This window comes from Coregonus lavaretus (genome assembly GCF_964263955.1).
Source record: "Coregonus lavaretus genome assembly, contig: HAP1_SCAFFOLD_3719, whole genome shotgun sequence".
NCBI classification, from domain to species: domain Eukaryota; kingdom Metazoa; phylum Chordata; class Actinopteri; order Salmoniformes; family Salmonidae; genus Coregonus; species Coregonus lavaretus.
In genome coordinates, this window is record NW_028163460.1 from 19,491 (window position 1) to 41,464 (window position 21,974).

The 21,974-nt window shown below is 41.9% G+C and overlaps 1 long non-coding RNA gene across 2 annotated transcripts; it reads left to right on the top strand.

Moving 5' to 3' along the window:
* The first annotated feature begins 9,978 nt into the window (after positions 1-9,978).
* LOC311118121 lies at positions 9,979-12,316 on the top strand. Of its 2 annotated transcripts, XR_014611757.1 has the most exons (5): positions 9,979-10,161; positions 10,251-10,363; positions 10,453-10,531; positions 10,611-12,206; positions 12,286-12,316. It is a non-coding gene; the product is annotated as an uncharacterized lncRNA (long non-coding RNA). The 2 variants fall into 2 exon arrangements; XR_014611758.1 differs by lacking the exon at positions 12,286-12,316 and having other exon boundaries at positions 10,744-12,229.
* The last annotated feature ends 9,658 nt before the right edge of the window (positions 12,317-21,974 follow it).

A 21,974-nucleotide genomic window follows, 5' to 3' on the forward strand; every position in this document is an offset into this window, starting at 1 on the left:
ATGTATCAATAGGACAAATAGAATTAGAGAACATGTGCCCGTGTATTTGGTCCTCTTGAAGGGCAATTTTCTCTTAAACCTAACCCTAACCCTAACCCTAACCCTAACCCTAACCCTAACCCTAACCCTAACCCTAACCCTGACCCTGACCCTAACCCTAACCCTAACCCTAACCCTAACCCTAACCCTAACCCTAACCCTAACCCTACCCCTAACCCTAACCCTAACCCCTAACCCTAACCCCTAACCCCTAAACCCTAACCCTAACCCTAACCCCTAACCCTAACCCCTAACCCTAACCCTAACCCTAACCCTAACCCTAACCCTAACCCTAACCCTAACCCTAACCCTAACCCTAACCCCTAACCCTAACCCTAACCCTAACCCCCTAACCCCTAACCCCTAACCCTAACTCTAACCCAAAAAATAAAGTTTAAGTGGGTTTGTCTAATATTTAATATTTGCATGCTTATCTTAAATAGTTTTATTCCTTCCTTTTTTAGGTGTTTGATTTTGTTTTGACATTTTAGCACTTTATCTCTTAGCACTTTGTCTTCTAGCGCTTATATATGTGTCTATAATTGTGTTTGTATATGTATTATTAAAGCATCTATCCCCTGATCCCTTGTATATTTTAATATCTCAGTCCCTTCATGGTCCTAGATAACCACTCAGACTATCATTTAGAAACAATAATAACCTACTTACTTTTGGTAAGGTTTGTAGGGGGTAATCTAGATAATTTAAACAGTTGAATGGTTTATAGCATTATATTGGAGGGGCACACAACAATAGGCCTGCACACCACAAGACAAACCAGTCTCTTTTTAACCCTACCCTAATTCAAAACCTAACCCTAACCCTAACCCTAACCCTAAACCCTAACCCTAACCCTAACCCTAACCCCTAACCCGATGGAGTTTTTATCCCTGTACCCTAACCATAACCCTAACCCTTAACTCTTACCTTAACCTAACCTAACCCTTACCTTAACCTAACCCTTACCTTAACCTAACCCTTACCTTAACCTAACCTAACCTAACCCTTACCTTAACCTAACCCTTACCTTAACCTAACCCTTACCTTAACCTAATCCTTACCTTAACCCTTACCTTAATCTTAACCCTAACCCTAACTCCAACCCCAACCCTAACCTAAAACCCCTGGTTCCTAGCACCCTTACCTTAACCCTTGCCTTAATTTGAACCCTAACCCCACCGGCCTTAACCCCCAGTCCTTATCCTTACCGTTAACCACTAGCCCCTAATTCCTAAATTTTACTCCCAGCCCTTATTCTAACGTTAATCCCCATCCCCTATCCTCACCCCAAATTCTGCTCATCGGTTTGACCTTGGCCCCTGGTCTCTAATTCCCAGTCTTGAATCCCTGGTTCCCAACCTTAGTTTTATTTAAATCCTTATTTTTATATAAGTCTAACCATTTAATACAAATGTTTTGCCTGTGCCAGTAAACATCATATTTGTCTGTTCTTTAATTACCCTAACCCTAATTTGTTTGTGTTTTCACATTGTTTGTAACTCATTTTGTACATAATGTTTCTGCATGGAAATACGTCCCAGACTTTATTGTTTGTTATCCTCAATGATTTTACTCATGTGCATGTATGGCTTTTTCAAGTTTTATGTGTGCTTGTTTTTTTAAATGGTTGAATTATTAAACTAAACTAAACTCTTATGACCGAAAAGAGATTCTGGACATCAGAACAGCGATTACTCACCTCGAACTGGATGAAATAAATGTATTTAATGAGTCTGACGCAAAGGATATACTGCTTTGTCAAGACAAGGCCCAAATCCCCGTCATCAGAGTGAAGAAAAGATGGAGGAAAAGGGGGAGGAGGGCGGGGTGACTTGCAGACGAGTTGGTAAACCACCACTTCCCTCCGTATTAAACCCTAACCCTAACCCTAACCCCTAACCCTACGTGACGAGTTGGTAAACCACCACTTCCCTCCGTATTAAACCCTAACCCTAACCCTAACCCTAACCCTAACCCTAACCCTACGTGACGAGTTGGTAAACCACCACTTCCCTCCGTATTAAACCCTAACCCTAACCCTAACCCTAACCCCTAACCCTAACCCTAACCCTACGTGACGAGTTGGTAAACCACCACTTCCCTCCGTATTAAACCCTAACCCTAACCCTAACCCTAACCCTAACCCCTAACCCTACGTGACGAGTTGGTAAACCACCACTTCCCTCCGTATTATTGGCCAACGTGCAATCATTGGAAAACAAACTGGACAATCTACGATTTAAGACTATCCTACCAACGGGACATTAAAAACTGGAATATCGTATGTTTAAGACTATCCTACCGACGGGACATTAAAAACTGGAATATCGTATGTTTCACCGAGACATGGCTGAACGACGACACAGACAACATAGAGCTGACAGGCTTCTCCGTGTATCAGCAGGACAGAGCAGCTACGTCTGGTAAGACGAGGGGCGGGGGTGTGTAACCTGGCCTATTAACGTCTGGTAAGACGAGGGGCGGGGGTGTGTAACCTGGCCTATTAACGTCTGGTAAGACGAGGGGCGGGGGTGTGTAACCTGGCCTATTAACGTCTGGTAAGATGAGGGGCGGGGGTGTGTAACCTGGCCTATTAACGTCTGGTAAGACGAGGGGCGGGGGTGTGTAACCTGGCCTATTAACGTCTGGTAAGACGAGGGGCGGGGGTGTGTAACCTGGCCTATTAACGTCTGGTAAGACGAGGGGCGGGGGTGTGTAACCTGGCCTATTAACGTCTGGTAAGACGAGGGGCGGGGGTGTGTAACCTGGCCTATTAACGTCTGGTAAGACGAGGGGCGGGGGTGTGTAACCTGGCCTATTAACGTCTGGTAAGACGAGGGGCGGGGGTGTGTAACCTGGCCTATTAACGTCTGGTAAGACGAGGGGCGGGGGTGTGTAACCTGGCCTATTAACTTGTACCATCTGGTGACCTCACCAAGCAAGCCAAAACTCCACCAAAACCTGCTGATTAGAAGGTCCTATGTAGATTACATTTTCATTCAGCAACTATCAGGAAATAACACTGATCACATTTTTTCATAGTTTCATCAGCTGTTGTACAAATATGATACAAAACACAGGAAAACATTTGAATTTTGACTATGTGAACCTTTCAATTTGATTTGTTTTCATTTCAATATTACAGACGTACAAGGAGGACGGTGACACTGATTTACAGATGGATTTATCAGCTGCATCAGAGTCCGAGTATGAACCAGTGAAAGCTGGAGTGAACTCACTCAGTCCGCTAAGTTGGTGAAGGTAGACTGTACCCTAACCCTAACCCTAACCCAGGCTGAGACCGCTGTTCAGAACTCACTCAGTCCGCTAAGTTGGTGAAGGTAGACTGTACCCTAACCCTAACCCTAACCCAGGCTGAGACCGCTGTTCAGAACTCACTCAGTCCGCTAAGTTGGTGAAGGTAGACTGTACCCTAACCCTAACCCTAACCCAGGCTGAGACCGCTGTTCAGAACTCACTCAGTCCGCTAAGTTGGTGAAGGTAGACTGTACCCTAACCCTAACCCTAACCCAGGCTGACCTGACACGGAGGAAGTCTTTCCTTTCCATCTCCCCCATTCTGTTGGGACACGGAGGAAGTCTTTCCTTTCCATCTCCCCCATTCTGTTGGGACCATAATGTTCATTTGATTTCATATTTTCTTTGTTTGCAATTAGGTTTGAAGAGAATGACTCCTCACCCAGAGAGGCCATGGAGCAGCTGTGAGAAAGCATCAGTGTGGAAGCATTAGGGAAAATGTTAAGCGCTAAAGAAGGTTCCCGGCAAAGAGGATTGCCTGTTATGTAAAGGGTCAGAGTCAGCTCTCAAAAATAGAACATGGAAAGACATTAAAAACCTAGTGCACAACACAATACAAACAGAAAAGAAAAGGCTTTCCGCCGCAGTAAAAGGCTAGCATGAAGCAGCCAGTAAAAGGCTAGCATGAAGCAGCCAGTAAAAGGCTAGCATGAAGCAGCCAGTAAAAGGCTAGCATGAAGCAGCCAGTAAAAGGCTAGCATGAAGCAACCAGTAAAAGGCTAGCATGAAGCAGCCAGTAAAAGGCTAGCATGAAGCAGCCAGATAAAGGCTAGCATGAAGCAGCCAGTAAAAGGCTAGCATGAAGCAGCCAGATAAAGGCTAGCATGAAGCAGCCAGTAAAAGTCTAGCATGAAGCAGCCAGTAAAAGGCTAGCATGAAGCAGCCAGTAAAAGGCTAGCATGAAGCAGCCAGTAAAAGGCTAGCATGAAGCAGCCAGTAAAAGGCTAGCATGAAGCAGCCAGAAAAGGCTAGCATGAATCAGCCAGTAAAAGGCTAGCATGAAGCAGCCAGTAAAAGGCTAGCATGAAGCAGCCAGAAAAGGCTAGCATGAATCAGCCAGTAAAAGGCTAGCGTGAAGCAGCCAGATAAAGGCTAGCGTGAAGCAGCCAGTAAAAGGCTAGCATGAAGCAGCCAGATAAAGGCTAGCATGAAGCAGCCAGTAAAAGGCTAGCATGAAGCAGCCAGTAAAAGGCTAGCATGAAGCAGCCAGAAAAGGCTAGCATGAAGCAGCCAGATAAAGGCTAGCATGAAGCAGCCAGTAAAAGGCTAGCATGAAGCAGCCAGAAAAGGCTAGCATGAATCAGCCAGTAAAAGGCTAGCATGAAGCAGCCAGTAAAAGGCTAGTATGAAGCAGCCAGTAAAAGGCTAGCATGAAGCAGCCAGAAAAGGCTAGCATGAAGCAGCCAGTAAAAGGCTAGCATGAAGCAGCCAGTAAAAGGCTAGCATGAAGCAGCCAGTAAAAGGCTAGCATGAAGCAGCCAGGTAAAAGGCTAGCATGAAGCAGCCAGATAAAGGCTAGCATGAAGCAGCCAGTAAAAGGCTAGCATGAAGCAGCCAGTAAAAGGCTAGCATGAAGCAGCCAGATAAAGGCTAACGTGATGAAGCAGCCAGTAAAAGGCTAACGTGATGAAGCAGCCAGTAAAAGGCTAGCATGAAGCAGCCAGTAAAAGGCTAGCATGAAGCAGCCAGTAAAAGGCTAGCATGAAGCAGCCAGTAAAAGGCTAGCATGAAGCAGCCAGATAAAGGATAACGTGATGAAGCAGCCAGTAAAAGGCTAACGTAATGAAGCAGCCAGTAAAAGGCTAGCATGAAGCAGCCAGTAAAAGGCTAGCATGAAGCAGCCAGTAAAAGGCTAGCATGAAGCAGCCAGTAAAAGGCTAGCATGAAGCAGCCAGTAAAAGGCTAGCATGAAGCAGCCAGTAAAAGGATAGCATGAAGCAGCCAGATAAAGGCTAGCATGAAGCAGCCAGTAAAAGGCTAACGTGATGAAGCAGCCAGTAAAAGGCTAGCATGAAGCAGCCAGTAAAAGGCTAGCATGAAGCAGCCAGTAAAAGGCTAGCATGAAGCAGCCAGTAAAAGGCTAGCATGAAGCAGCCAGTAAAAGGCTAACATGAAGCAGACTGTAAAAGGCTAGCATGAAGCAGCCAGTAAAAGGCTAGCATGAAGCAGCCAGAAAAGGCTAGCATGAAGCAGCCAGTAAAAGGCTAGCATGAAGCAGCCAGTAAAAGGCTAGTATGAAGCAGCCAGTAAAAGGCTAGCATGAAGCAGCCAGTAAAAGGCTAGCATGAAGCAGCCAGTAAAAGGCTAGCATGAAGCAGCCAGTAAAAGGCTAGCATGAAGCAGCCAGTAAAAGGCTAGCATGAAGCAGCCAGTAAAAGGCTAGCATGAAGCAGCCAGTAAAAGGCTAGCATGAAGCAGCCAGTAAAAGGCTAGCATGAAGCAGCCAGTAAAAGGCTAGCATGAAGCAGCCAGTAAAAGGCTAGCATGAAGCTGTAGTTCCCAGGTGAATGGGAGAGTTGGACAGGTGAATGGGAGAGTTGGACAGGTGAATGGGAGAGTTGGACAGGTGAATGGGAGAGTTGGACAGGTGAATGGGAGAGTTGGACAGGTGAATGGGAGAGTTGGACAGGTGAATGGGAGAGATGGACAGGTGAATGGGAGAGTTGGACAGGTGAATGGGAGAGTTGGACAGGTGAATGGGAGAGTTGGACAGGTGAATGGGAGAGTTGGACAGGTGAATGGGAGAGTTGGACAGGTGAATGGGAGAGTTGGACAGGTGAATGGGAGAGTTGGATAGGTGAATGGGAGAGTTGGACAGGTGAATGGGAGAGTTGGACAGGTGAATGGGAGAGTTGGACAGGTGAATGGGAGAGATGGACAGGTGAATGGGAAAGTTGGACAGGTGAATGGGAGAGTTGGACAGGTGAATGGGAGAGTTGGACAGGTGAATGGGAGAGTTGGACAGGTGAATGGGAGAGTTATGAAGCTGAAGTTCCCACAGGTGAATGGGAGAGTTGTACAAGACGAAAAGCTTTTTAGACATAGCGCCAAAGTGCAGGTCCTAGTTGAGCTCGTGAGCTCTGCTCTTTTTTGCAATTTTTTAGTTTTGTGGTGGAAAACTGAGCGTGTCGAGCATAACACGTCAACCCTGTTACCCAGAGATGAAAATTATATTTTTTTATTTAACCTCTTGAGATGGGATAACCGTAAAAAAATAAAAATAAGACAGAATGTTAAAATTAGGTGAAGTTTTAGTTATGAACATAAACTGGCAACAATCTAGTGGTGAATCTTTGTTGCAATAGGTCCAACACGTTTCTGATGAGATTTCAGTTGGGCTTGGATGCATATTTGATGAGGCATGTATAATATATTAGATATGGTTAGAAACAACGCTATGTTCTGCAGCCTTGTAAAGACAGGGAAGGAATGACTGGGGGGCATGGCGCCATTTATTGGCATGAATCTTGCCCTGACGGCAGTTCTGCTGGCACAGCCACAAAGTAATAAACCCACACTGCTAATCCTTACCTTAAATTTAGACCATTAAACTAAATTAATTTCCACAAATGTTGACGATATAGCCGATTCTAAAATTGATTAAATTGTTTTTTTCCCCCCTCAATCTACACACAATACCCCATAATGACAAAGCAAAAACAGGTTTTTAGACATTTTTGCAAATGTATTAAAAATAAAAAAATAATAATAATATCACATTTACATAAGTATTCAGACCCTTTACTCAGTACTTTGTTGAAGCACCTTTGGCAGCGATTACAGCCTTGAGTCTTCATGGGTATGACGCTACAAGCTTAGTGGTTAAGAGCATTGTGCCAGTAACCGAAAGGTCGCTGGTTCTAATCCCCGAGCCAATTAGGTGAAAAATCTGTCGATGTGCCCTTGAGCAAGGCACTTAACCCTAATTGCTCCTGTAAGTCGCTCTGGATAAGAGCGTTTGCTAAATGACTAAAATGTAAATGTAAAATGTATTTGGGGAGTTTCTCCCATTCTTCTCTGCAGATCCTCTCAAGCTCTGTCAGGTTGAATGGGGAGCGTCGCTGCACAGCTATTTTCAGGTCTCTCCAGAGATGCTTGATCTGGTTCAAGTCCAGCATACAGACTGTCACCAATTTATTAATGAAACAGGTGGGAGGGCGTACAGACTGTCACCAATTTATTAATGAAACATAGGTGGGAGGGCATACAGACTGTCACCAATTTATTAATGAAACATAGGTGGGAGGGCATACAGACTGTCACCAATTTATTAATGAAACATAGGTGGGAGGGCATACAGACTGTCACCAATTTATTAATGAAACATAGGTGGGAGGGTATACAGACTGTCACCAATTTATTAATGAAACATAGGTGGGAGGGCATACAGACTGTCAGCAATTTATTAATGAAACATAGGTGGGAGGGCGTACAGACTGTCAGCAATTTATTAATGAAACATAGGTGGGAGGGCATACAGACTGTCACCAATTTATTAATGAAACATAGGTGGGAGGGCATACAGACAGTCACCAATTTATTAATGAAACATAGGTGGGAGGGCATACAGGCTGTCACCAATTTATTAATGAAACATAGGTGGGAGGGCATACAGACTGTCACCAATTTATTAATGAAACATAGGTGGGAGGGCATACAGACTGTCACCAATGTATTAATGAAACATAGGTGGGAGGGCATACAGACTGTCACCAATTTATTAATGAAACATAGGTGGGAGGGCATACAGACTGTCACCAATTTATTAATGAAACATAGGTGGGAGGGCATACAGACTGTCACCAATTTATTAATGAAACATAGGTGGGAGGGCATACAGACTGTCAGCAATTTATTAATGAAACATAGGTGGGAGGGCATACAATTTATTAATGAAACATAGGTGGGAGGGCATACAATTTATTAATGAAACATAGGTGGGAGGGCATACAGACTGTCAGCAATTTATTAATGAAACATAGGTGGGAGGGCGTACAGACTGTCACCAATTTATTAATGAAACATAGGTGGGAGGGCATACAGACTGTCACCAATTTATTAATGAAACATAGGTGGGAGGGCGTACAGACTGTCAGCAATTTATTAATGAAACATAGGTGGGAGGGCATACAGACTGTCACCAATTTGTTAATGAAACATAGGTGGGAGGGCATACAGACTGTCACCAATTTATTAATGAAACAGGTGGGAGGGCGTACAGACTGTCACCAATTTATTAATGAAACATAGGTGGGAGGGCATACAGACTGTCACCAATTTATTAATGAAACATAGGTGGGAGGGCATACAGACTGTCACCAATTTATTAATGAAACATAGGTGGGAGGGCATACAGACTGTCACCAATTTATTAATGAAACATAGGTGGGAGGGCATACAGACTGTCACCAATTTATTAATGAAACATAGGTGGGAGGGCATACAGACTGTCACCAATTTATTAATGAAACATAGGTGGGAGGGCATACAGACTGTCATCAAATTTATTAATGAAACATAGGTGGGAGGGCATACAGACTGTCACCAATTTATTAATGAAACATAGGTGGGAGGGCATACAGACTGTCACCAATTTATTAATGAAACATAGGTGGGAGGGCATACAGACTGTCACCAATTTATTAATGAAACATAGGTGGGAGGGCATACAGACTGTCAGCAATTTATTAATGAAACATAGGTGGGAGGGCATACAATTTATTAATGAAACATAGGTGGGAGGGCATACAATTTATTAATGAAACATAGGTGGGAGGGCATACAGACTGTCACCAATTTATTAATGAAACATAGGTGGGAGGGCATACAGACTGTCACCAATTTATTAATGAAACATAGGTGGGAGGGCATACAGACTGTCAGCAATTTATTAATGAAACATAGGTGGGAGGGCATACAGACTGTCACCAATTTATTAATGAAACATAGGTGGGAGGGCATACAGACTGTCACCAATTTATTAATGAAACATAGGTGGAAGGGCATACAGACTGTCACCAATTTATTAATGAAACATAGGTGGGAGGGCATACAGACTGTCACCAATTTATTAATGAAACATAGTTGGGAGGGCATACAGACTGTCACCAATTTATTAATGAAACATAGGTGGGAGGGCATACAGACTGTCAGCAATTTATTAATGAAACATAGGTGGGAGGGCATACAATTTATTAATGAAACATAGGTGGGAGGGCATACAATTTATTAATGAAACATAGGTGGGAGGGCATACAGACTGTCACCAATTTATTAATGAAACATAGGTGGGAGGGCATACAGACTGTCACCAATTTATTAATGAAACATAGGTGGGAGGGCATACAGACTGTCACCAATTTATTAATGAAACATAGGTGGGAGGGCATACAGACTGTCACCAATTTATTAATGAAACATAGGTGGGAGGGCATACAGACTGTCACCAATTTATTAATGAAACATAGGTGGGAGGGCATACAGACTGTCACCAATTTATTAATGAAACATAGGTGGGAGGGCATACAGACTGTCACCAATTTATTAATGAAACATAGGTGGGAGGGCATACAGACTGTCACCAATTTATTAATGAAACATAGGTGGGAGGGCATACAGACTGTCACCAATTTATTAATGAAACATAGGTGGGAGGGCATACAGACTGTCACCAATTTATTAATGAAACATAGGTGGGAGGGCATACAGACTGTCAGCAATTTATTAATGAAACATAGGTGGGAGGGCATACAATTTATTAATGAAACATAGGTGGGAGGGCATACAATTTATTAATGAAACATAGGTGGGAGGGCATACAGACTGTCACCATTTATTAATGAAACATAGGTGGGAGGGCATACAGACTGTCAGCAATTTATTAATGAAACATAGGTGGGAGGGAATACAGACTGTCACCAATTTATTAATGAAACATAGGTGGGAGGGCATACAATTTATTAATGAAACATAGGTGGGAGGGCATACAATTTATTAATGAAACATAGGTGGGAGGGCATACAGACTGTCACCATTTATTAATGAAACATAGGTGGGAGGGCATACAGACTGTCACCAATTTATTAATGAAACATAGGTGGGAGGGAATACAGACTGTCACCAATTTATTAATGAAACATAGGTGGGAGGGCATACAATTTATTAATGAAACATAGGTGGGAGGGCATACAATTTATTAATGAAACATAGATGGGAGGGCATACAGACTGTCACCAATTTATTAATGAAACATAGGTGGGAGGGCATACAGACTGTCAGCAATTTATTAATGAAACATAGGTGGGAGGGCATACAGACTGTCACCAATTTATTAATGAAACATAGGTGGGAGGGCATACAGACTGTCACCAATTTATTAATGAAACAGGTGGGAGGGCGTACAGACTGTCACCAATTTATTAATGAAACATAGGTGGGAGGGCATACAGACTGTCACCAATTTATTAATGAAACATAGGTGGGAGGGCATACAGACTGTCACCAATGTATTAATGAAACATAGGTGGGAGGGCATACAGACTGTCACCAATTTATTAATGAAACATAGGTGGGAGGGCATACAGACTGTCAGCAATTTATTAATGAAACATAGGTGGAAGGGCATACAGACTGTCACCAATTTATTAATGAAACATAGGTGGGAGGGCATACAGACTGTCACCAATTTATTAATGAAACATAGGTGGGAGGGCATACAATTTATTAATGAAACATAGGTGGGAGGGCATACAGACTGTCAGCAATTTATTAATGAAACATAGGTGGGAGGGCGTACAGACTGTCACCAATTTATTAATGAAACATAGGTGGGAGGGCGTACAGACTGTCACCAATTTATTAATGAAACATAGGTGGGAGGGCATACAGACTGTCAGCAATTTATTAATGAAACATAGGTGGGAGGGCATACAGACTGTCACCAATTTATTAATGAAACATAGGTGGGAGGGCATACAGACTGTCACCAATTTATTAATGAAACATAGGTGGGAGGGCATACAGACTGTCACCAATTTATTAATGAAACATAGGTGGGAGGGCGTACAGACTGTCACCAATTTATTAATGAAACATAGGTGGGAGGGCATACAGACTGTCACCAATTTATTAATGAAACATAGGTGGGAGGGCATACAGACTGTCACCAATTTATTAATGAAACATAGGTGGGAGGGCATACAGACTGTCACCAATTTATTAATGAAACATAGGTGGGAGGGCGTACAGACTGTCACCAATTTATTAATGAAACATAGGTGGGAGGGCATACAATTTATTAATGAAACATAGGTGGGAGGGCATACAGACTGTCAGCAATTTATTAATGAAACATAGGTGGGAGGGCGTACAGACTGTCACCAATTTATTAATGAAACATAGGTGGGAGGGCGTACAGACTGTCACCAATTTATTAATGAAACATAGGTGGGAGGGCATACAGACTGTCACCAATTTATTAATGAAACATAGGTGGGAGGGCATACAGACTGTCACCAATTTATTAATGAAACATAGGTGGGAGGGCATACAGACTGTCACCAATTTATTAATGAAACATAGGTGGGAGGGCGTACAGACTGTCACCAATTTATTAATGAAACATAGGTGGGAGGGCATACAGACTGTCACCAATTTATTAATGAAACATAGGTGGGAGGGCATACAGACTGTCACCAATTTATTAATGAAACATAGGTGGGAGGGCGTACAGACTGTCACCAATTTATTAATGAAACATAGGTGGGAGGGCATACAGACTGTCACCAATTTATTAATGAAACATAGGTGGGAGGGCGTACAGACTGTCACCAATTTATTAATGAAACATAGGTGGGAGGGCATACAATTTATTAATGAAACATAGGTGTGAGGGCATACAGACTGTCAGCAATTTATTAATGAAACATAGGTGGGAGGGCGTACAGACTGTCACCAATTTATTAATTAAACATAGGTGGGAGGGCATACAGACTGTCACCAATTTATTAATGAAACATAGGTGGGAGGGCGTACAGACTGTCACCAATTTATTAATGAAACATAGGTGGGAGGGCATACAGACTGTCACCAATTTATTAATGAAACATAGGTGGGAGGGCATACAGACTGTCACCAATTTATTAATGAAACATAGGTGGGAGGGCATACAGACTGTCACCAATTTATTAATGAAACATAGGTGGGAGGGCATACAGACTGTCACCAATTTATTCATGTACAATTTGCCTAAATGGCAACACTTCAACACTGTAGGTTTTTGTGAGGGATAATTTTTGGGGGTGTGACATTACATCCAGAAGTTTTTATCGACACAAGATAGTTAAATGGAAATGCACCATAACAGGTAATTGTCGCATCTATTTTCTATCTCTGGACAACAGTGACATTACCACTGTTACCACAGAGGGGACAGGCTTTAGCCCCGAATGATTTTGTCTCAGCACCGAGTCTTTGGCCCTGCTGGGATGTTGAAAAACAAACTAGGCTACACTGCAATGAATCCTCCAATCATGAGCCCCGGTCTGGCCTGCCCAGCCTTTTTAGTGCCGCTTTAAACCAGCATTTCTGTTACGCTAGTACTTTAGGAGGTGGAGTCAAAGACTGTTTCCAATGTCATTTTTGATTCGTCTAAAGAAATGATATTTCGGCGGCGCGGGCGACTTCATCCTCTGAGAGGGAGAGAGCACAAAGATGAGGAGGAGAACCAGAGGTCAACTTTGTTTAAAAAACAACAACTATGTTTTGTTAGCCCATGATGAGGCTATTCGGAATTATTGACCTCAAAGTAAGCCAGATTCGAGTAACTTACATTTCAACATGTTGACTCAAAAGCTGCACTGACAGATAATGTTAAGCTAGCTAACTAGCTAACTAGGGACTACCCAGTCTAGCTATCAGTGCTGTTAACATTAGCTAGATGGCACATTTTATGAGCAGGGTTTTGACAGTAATTGATTATCTATCTGGACACTGAATCCAACTGCTGGAGCTCTGTTCACCACCCGAAAATCATCACTAACTAATAAATTACTGTCAAAATATGCTAAACATTGCTAATAAAGGATAGATAGCTAACTTGAGGGGCATCAATGGCTAACATGACGTTAACTACATTTGGTAACGTCAGCTCAACTATCTGTTGAAAAAACAACTTTCCAACTTATAGAAGATAAACATACAGAATTTATTCTTCAGAAAGAGGGTGAGAGATGCAGCTCAGCAAACAGAGACTGTTGTTCTATTTGCAGGAGTAAGTGAATAGATTGTGTGTGTTTACAATACAATTGCAAATTCACTGATATTATTCTGCATCTACATAGAGAAAGAGGCCCACACAGGAGAACAGAGAGAGACAGGGGAGGGGACAGGAGAACAGTGAGAGAGAGGGGAGGGGACAGGAGAACAGTGAGAGAGAGGGGAGGGGAGGGGACAGGAGAACAGAGAGAGAGAGAGGGGAGGGGACAGGAGAACAGAGAGAGAGAGGGGGGAGGGGACAGGAGAACATAGAGAGAGAGAGGGGAGGGGACAGGAGAACAGAGAGAGAGAGGGGGGAGGGGACAGGAGAACAGAGAGAGAGAGAGAGGGGAGGGGACAGGAGAACAGAGAGAGACAGGGGAGGGGACAGGAGAACAGTGAGAGAGAGGGGTGGGGAGGGGACAGGAGAACAGAGAGAGAGAGGGGAGGGGACAGGAGAACAGAGAGAGAGAGGGGAGGGGACAGGAGAACAGAGAGAGAGAGGGGAGGGGACAGGAGAACAGAGAGAGAGAGAGGGGAGGGGACAGGAGAACAGAGAGATAGAGGGGAGGGGACAGGAGAACAGAGAGAGAGAGGGTAGGGGCCAGGAGAACAGAGAGAGAGAGGGGAGGGGACAGGAGAACAGAGAGAGAGGGGAGGGGACAGGAGAACATAGAGAGAGGGGAGCAGACAGGACAGAGCGAGGAGAACACAGGAGAACATAGAGAGAGGGGAGAGGGGCCAGGAGAACAGAGAGAGAGAGGGGACAGGAGAACAGAGAGAGAGAGGGGAGGGGACAGGAGAACAGAGAGAGAGGGGGGAGGGGACAGGAGAACAGAGAGAGAGGGGAGGGGACAGGAGAACAGAGAGAGAGGGGGGAGGGGACAGGAGAACAGAGAGAGAGAGGGGAGGGGACAGGAGAACAGAGAGAGAGAGGGGAGGGGACAGGAGAACAGAGAGAGAGGGGGGAGGGGACAGGAGAACAGAGAGAGAGAGGGGAGGGGACAGGAGAACAGAGAGAGAGAGGGGAGGGGACAGGAGAACAGAGAGAGAGAGGGGAGGGGACAGGAGAACAGAGAGAGAGAGGGGAGGGGCCAGGAGAACAGAGAGAGAGGGGAGCAGACAGGACAGAGCGAGGAGAACACAGGAGAACATAGAGAGAGGGGAGAGGGGCCAGGAGAACAGAGAGAGAGAGGGGAGGGGACAGGAGAACAGAGAGAGAGGGGAGGGGACAGGAGAACAGAGAGAGAGAGGGGAGGGGACAGGAGAACATAGAGAGAGGGGAGGGGAGGGGACAGGAGAACAGAGAGAGAGAGGAGAGGGGAGGGGACAGGAGAACATAGAGAGAGAGGAGAGGGGACAGGAGAACAGAGAGAGAGAGGGGAGAGGGGCCAGGAGAACATAGAGAGAGGGGAGAGGGGCCAGGAGAACAGAGAGAGAGAGGGGAGGGGACAGGAGAACATAGAGAGAGGGGAGCAGACAGGACAGAGCGAGGAGAACACAGGAGAACATAGAGAGAGGAGAGGGGAGGGGACAGGAGAACAGAGAGAGGGGGGAGGGGACAGGAGAACAGAGAGAGAGAGGAGAGGGGAGGGGACAGGAGAACAGAGAGAGAGGGGAGGGGACAGGAGAACAGAGAGAGAGAGGGGAGGGGACAGGAGAACAGAGAGAGGGGAGGCCCATGGGTTTACTGACCACAATCCATTGAATTAATATAAGAAGTGTTGGTTATTTGGTGTCAGGAGAGCACAGTGCATGGAAGAAAGCAGTGAGATATGCAACATAGCGTTATGTTTCTGCTAAATCTTCACTGCTAGCGTGCAAAGCCAAGAATGCGGGGAGCTTCATTTCGGTCACGCAGGTAGCCTCTATCAGAACATTATAATGAACCACAAGATGGCGCCATAACCACTGGAATTAAAATAGTAGTTAAATTGACTGTTCACTTATTCTGAAAAATGAATATATGTTAAGAACAATGTTGTGGAGAAGTTTATGTACTAACATCTTACCTGTAACGTGACAACCACAAGAGAGCATCACAAGTGTTCATTGGATTAATACAATATTTTGGTTCTGTGCTTTTACATCTTGAGCAGTAATTTCACTGTAATAACATTGATTTTAGTAATGTGGTTCAACTGTAAACACAGAAAAAAGATCACACATAGTAAAAATATTGATTTGACAAACAGTCCAAATAATCAGTATACACCAATGTTGTTGTCTTCCATGTGTCCACACCTCTCTTTAATGTTGTCCACACCTCTCTTTAATGTTGTCCACACCTCTCTTTAATGTTGTCCACACCTCTCTTTAATGTTGTCCACACCTCTCTTTAATGTTGTCCACACCTCTCTTTAATGTTGTCCACACCTCTCTTTCATGTTGTCCACACCTCTCTTTCATGTTGTCCACACCTCTCTTTAATGTTGTCCACACCTCTCTTTAATGGCTGGGGCAGAAGGGGAAGGCCATGCCTGGAAGGAAAGGTTGGATGGGGAGATGTTGTCCACCTCTCTAGTGGCTGGGGCAGAAGGGGAAGGCCATGCCTGGAAGGAAAGGTTGGATGGGGAGATGTTGTCCACCTCTCTCTAGTGGCTGGGGCAGAAGGGGAAGGCCATGCCTGGAAGGAAAGGTTGAGAAGGGAGGGGGGGATGAGGGGAGTGAGAGGAGGGGTGAGGTCCTAAGGGGCGGGGCCGGGGGCTGTACCCCAGGGGAGGGGTATGGATGTGGGGGTAGAAACCACTCTGCTGCACTGGACCAGACATCACCAGCTGGAGCAAACTGAGAGGAGACACCATAGAATTAGGGATTACAAGTCACTTTGATTGTCCTGCGTATGTAAAAGCAGGAAATGCATCACCTAAGCCTCTACTGCTAGTCATTCCAATTCGGTCAATGCATTCTAAGCACCTTCCACATTCCATTCCTCTTCATACCGGGGTTCATTTCCATTTGACTTTGGTTTGACTTCCGGCCCATCGCAATGCTTCGCTAACTCAGGGAGGGAGGAGATGTCGCTAAATACGGATGAAATTTATTGACATTACTAAATTACATTTCATAAAAAGTGTAAACTACAGCAAGGCGTTGGTGAGAAAATGTAAGAATGTGTTTCCACAGCTTTGCCGCTACAAAGCTGACGATAGCTAGCTTCCTTTCAATTTAAATAACATGGCTGGTTAGCTAGCTAGCATTAGAGCCTTCTGGCTAGCCTGTAACTTATGGTTGTTATTACGTTGTGTAACAGAGCAAAAGGTCTATGTACTTGTCATTTGATCGAATCTAACATTAGTTTAAGTTGGTTAGCTAGCTAATGTTTTGAGGAGAACAGGCTAGCGCCCTGTAGAATCTAGACAAGAGGGGATGCCCGAGGAAGAGGCGGCAGGTAGCTTAGTGGTTAAGAGCGTTGTGCCAGTAACCGAAAGGTCGCTGGTTCTAATCCCCGAGCCGACTAGGTGAAAAATCTGTCGATGTTCCCATGAGCAAGGCACTTAACCCGAATTGCTCCTGTAAGTCGCTCTGGATAAGAGCGTCTGCTAAATGACAAAAAAAAATAAAAAATTATGTTTATTGTCATTAGCCGCTACAGCTAAACTCATTTACTAACGTTGGTCATTAGCTGCTACAGCTAAACTCATTTACTAATGTTTATTGTCATTAGCTGCTACAGCTAAACTCATTTACTAATGTTTATTGTCATTAGCTGCTACAGCTAAACTCATTTACTAATGTTTATTGTCATTAGCTGCTACAGCTAAACTCATTTACTAATGTTGGTCATTAGCTGCTACAGCTAAACTCATTTACTAATGTTGGTCATTAGCTGCTACAGCTCAACTCATTTACTAATGTTGGTCATTAGCTGCTACAGCTCAACTCATTTACTAATGTTGGTCATTAGCTGCTACAGCTAAACTCATTTACTAATGTTTATTATCATTAGCTGCTACAGCTAAACTCATTTACTAATGTTTATTGTCATTAGCTGCTACAGCTAAACTCATTTACTAATGTTGGTCATTAGCTGCTACAGCTAAACTCATTTACTAATGTTGGTCATTAGCTGCTACAGCTAAACTCATTTACTAATGTTGGTCATTAGCTGCTACAGCTCAACTCATTTACTAATGTTGGTCATTAGCTGCTACAGCTCAACTCATTTACTAATGTTGGTCATTAGCTGCTACAGCTAAACTCATTTACTAATGTTTATTATCATTAGCTGCTACAGCTAAACACATTTACTAATGTTTATTGTCATTAGCTGCTACAGCTAAACTCATTTACTAATGTTTATTATCATTAGCTGCTACAGCTAAACTCATTTACTAATGTTGGTCATTAGCTGCTACAGCTAAACTAATTTACTAATGTTGGTCATTAGCTGCTACAGCTAAACTAATTTACTAATGTTTATTGTCATTAGCTGCTACAGCTAAACTCATTTACTAATGTTTATTATCATTAGCCGCTACAGCTAAACTCATTTACTAATGTTGGTCATTAGCTGCTACAGCTAAACTCATTTACTAATGTTGGTCATTAGCTGCAACAGCTAAACTCATTTGCTAATGTTGGTCATTAGCTGCTACAGCTAAACTCATTTGCTAATGTTGGTCATTAGCTGCTACAGCTAAACTCATTTACTAATGTTGGTCATTAGCTGCTACAGCTCAACTCATTTACTAATGTTTATTGTCATTAGCCGCTACAGCTCAACTCATTTACTAATGTTTATTGTTATTAGCTGCTACAGCTAAACTCATTTACTAATGTTTATTGTTATTAGCTGCTACAGCTAAACTCATTTACTAATGTTTATTATCATTAGCCGCTACAGCTAAACTCATTTACTAATGTTGGTCATTAGCTGCTACAGCTAAACACATTTACTAATGTTTATTGTCATTAGCTGCTATAGCTAAGATCATTTACTAATGTTTATTGTCATTAGCCGCTACAGCTAAACTCATTTACTAATGTTTATTATCATTAGCCGCTACAGCTAAACTCATTTACTAATGTTTATTATCATTATCCGCTACAGCTAAACACATTTACTAATGTTTATTGTCATTAGCCGCTAAAGCTAAACTCATTTACTAATGTTTATTATCATTAGCCGCTACAGCTAAACTCATTTACTAATGTTTATTATCATTATCCGCTACAGCTAAACACATTTACTAATGTTTATTGTCATTAGCTGCTACAGCTAAACTCATTTACTAATGTTTATTATCATTAGCCGCTACAGCTAAACTCATTTACTAATGTTTATTATCATTAGCTGCTACAGCTAAACTCATTTACTAATGTTTATTATCATTAGCCGCTACAGCTAAACTAATTTACTAATGTTTATTATCATTAGCCGCTACAGCTAAACTCATTTACTAATGTTTATTATCATTATCCGCTACAGCTAAACACATTTACTAATGTTTATTGTCATTAGCTGCTACAGCTAAACTCATTTACTAATGTTTATTATCATTAGCTGCTACAGCTGAACTCATTTACTAATGTTTATTATCATTAGCTGCTACAGCTAAACTCATTTACTAATGTTGGTAATTAGCTGCTACAGCTAAACTCATTTACTAATGTTGGTCATTAGCTGCTACAGCTAAACTCATTTACTAATGTTTATTGTCATTAGCTGCTACAGCTAAACTCATTTACTAATGTTGGTCATTAGCTGCTACAGCTAAACTCATTTACTAATGTTGGTCATTAGCTGCTACAGCTAAACTCATTTACTAATGTTGGTCATTAGCCGCTACAGCTAAACACATTTACTAATGTTTATTGTCATTAGCTGCTACAGCTAAACTCATTTACTAATGTTTATTGTCATTAGCTGCTACAGCTAAACTCATTTACTAATGTTGGTCATTAGCTGCTACAGCTAAACTCATTTACTAATGTTGGTCATTAGCTGCTACAGCTCAACTCATTTACTAATGTTGGTCATTAGCTGCTACAGCTCAACTCATTTACTAATGTTGGTCATTAGCTGCTACAGCTAAACTAATTTACTAATGTTGGTCATTAGCTGCTACAGCTAAACTCATTTACTAATGTTGGTCATTAGCTGCTACAGCTCAACTCATTTACTAATGTTGGTCATTAGCTGCTACAGCTCAACTCATTTACTAATGTTGGTCATTAGCTGCTACAGCTAAACTCATTTACTAATGTTTATTATCATTAGCTGCTACAGCTCAACTCATTTACTAATGTTGGTCATTAGCTGCTACAGCTAAACTCATTTACTAATGTTTATTATCATTAGCTGCTACAGCTAAACACATTTACTAATGTTTATTGTCATTAGCTGCTACAGCTAAACACATTTACTAATGTTTATTGTCATTAGCTGCTACAGCTAAACTCATTTACTAATGTTTATTATCATTAGCTGCTACAGCTAAACTCATTTACTAATGTTGGTCATTAGCTGCTACAGCTAAACTAATTTACTAATGTTGGTCATTAGCTGCTACAGCTAAACTAATTTACTAATGTTTATTGTCATTAGCTGCTACAGCTAAACTCATTTACTAATGTTTATTATCATTAGCCGCTACAGCTAAACTCATTTACTAATGTTGGTCATTAGCTGCTACAGCTAAACTCATTTACTAATGTTGGTCATTAGCTGCAACAGCTAAACTCATTTGCTAATGTTGGTCATTAGCTGCTACAGCTAAACTCATTTGCTAATGTTGGTCATTAGCTGCTACAGCTTAACTCATTTACTAATGTTGGTCATTAGCTGCTACAGCTAAACTCATTTACTAATGTTGGTCATTAGCTGCTACAGCTAAACTCATTTACTAATGTTGGTCATTAGCTGCAACAGCTAAACTCATTTGCTAATGTTGGTCATTAGCTGCTACAGCTAAACTCATTTGCTAATGTTGGTCATTAGCTGCTACAGCTAAACTCATTTACTAATGTTGGTCATTAGCTGCTACAGCTCAACTCATTTACTAATGTTTATTGTCATTAGCCGCTACAGCTCAACTCATTTACTAATGTTTATTGTTATTAGCTGCTACAGCTAAACTCATTTACTAATGTTTATTGTTATTAGCTGCTACAGCTAAACTCATTTACTAATGTTTATTATCATTAGCCGCTACAGCTAAACTCATTTACTAATGTTGGTCATTAGCTGCTACAGCTAAACACATTTACTAATGTTTATTGTCATTAGCTGCTATAGCTAAGATCATTTACTAATGTTTATTGTCATTAGACGCTACAGCTAAACTCATTTACTAATGTTTATTATCATTAGCCGCTACAGCTAAACTCATTTACTAATGTTTATTATCATTATCCGCTACAGCTAAACACATTTACTAATGTTTATTGTCATTAGCCGCTAAAGCTAAACTCATTTACTAATGTTTATTATCATTAGCCGCTACAGCTAAACTCATTTACTAATGTTTATTATCATTATCCGCTACAGCTAAACACATTTACTAATGTTTATTGTCATTAGCTGCTACAGCTAAACTCATTTACTAATGTTTATTATCATTAGCCGCTACAGCTAAACTCATTTATTAATGTTTATTATCATTAGCTGCTACAGCTAAACTCATTTACTAATGTTTATTATCATTAGCCGCTACAGCTAAACTAATTTACTAATGTTTATTATCATTAGCCGCTACAGCTAAACTCATTTACTAATGTTTATTATCATTATCCGCTACAGCTAAACACATTTACTAATGTTTATTGTCATTAGTTGCTACAGCTAAACTCATTTACTAATGTTTATTATCATTAGCTGCTACAGCTGAACTCATTTACTAATGTTTATTATCATTAGCTGCTACAGCTAAACTCATTTACTAATGTTGGTAATTAGCTGCTACAGCTAAACTCATTTACTAATGTTGGTCATTAGCTGCTACAGCTAAACTCATTTACTAATGTTGGTCATTAGCTGCTACAGCTAAACTCATTTACTAATGTTGGTCATTAGCTGCTACAGCTCAACTCATTTACTAATGTTGGTCATTAGCTGCTACAGCTCAACTCATTTACTAATGTTTATTGTCATTAGCCGCTACAGCTCAACTCATTTACTAATGTTTATTGTTATTAGCTGCTACAGCTAAACTCATTTACTAATGTTTATTGTCATTAGCTGCTACAGCTAAACTCATTTACTAATGTTTATTGTCATTAGCCGCTACAGCTAAACTCATTTACTAATGTTTATTATCATTAGCCGCTACAGCTAAACACATTTACTAATGTTTATTATCATTATCCGCCACAGCTAAACTCATTTACTAATGTTTATTGTCATTAGCCGCTACAGCTAAA